At 35.3% G+C, this 598-nt stretch overlaps 1 non-coding gene across 1 annotated transcript; it reads right to left on the reverse strand.

Moving 5' to 3' along the window:
• Window positions 1-68: 68 nt before the first annotated feature.
• On the reverse strand, window positions 69-262 carry LOC128251321 (U2 spliceosomal RNA). The gene has a single exon (XR_008267082.1). It is a non-coding gene; the product is annotated as a U2 spliceosomal RNA (small nuclear RNA).
• Between the last annotated feature and the right edge of the window lie 336 nt (window positions 263-598).

Here is a 598-nt window from a genome sequence, read left to right on the forward strand (position 1 = left end):
CATGTGGTTGGTAAGCAAGCTACTTACCACACAGTCACTCCTACGCCTAAAAATTGTATCTCCCAGGTGGGAGATCAGCTGAATCCTGGAAGTACTGCAATACCAGGCCAACCTGTGGCAAAGGTGAAGCAAGCCCCTAACACTTCGTCTCATTCTAAAAATCAGTTTAATATCGATGGCACCAAATAGTGACTGTATCAGATATTAAGCTGATAAGAATGGATTCTACACATTGATCTTAGCCAAAAGGCCAAGAAGCGATATATATATATTAATAATAATAGTATGACAACAAAAGAATGAATGTAAAATAGAAGAATTTATATATAAATATATGTGACAATTAGTTGGTTGTCATAAAAAAACTCAGAGTTTCGGATACCGGGGCTGAAAACTGCTCTGGCATCTCATCAGTTATTAAGACAAAGCGCTATATCTACATAAAGGAAAAATAGAAACTGAAAATGCACTGAGAATAGTTAAAATATTTTTTATTAAAATATTTGAAGCTTTAACCGGTTTCACAGTTTACACTGATTCTCAAAAAGTTCAAATAGAAAGACGTGGCTTATGTTGCAGCTGTAGTGTTTGAAGTCTG

The sequence above is a fragment of the Octopus bimaculoides genome, unplaced genomic scaffold (genome assembly GCF_001194135.2).
Source record: "Octopus bimaculoides isolate UCB-OBI-ISO-001 unplaced genomic scaffold, ASM119413v2 Scaffold_181240, whole genome shotgun sequence".
NCBI lineage: Eukaryota > Metazoa > Mollusca > Cephalopoda > Octopoda > Octopodidae > Octopus > Octopus bimaculoides.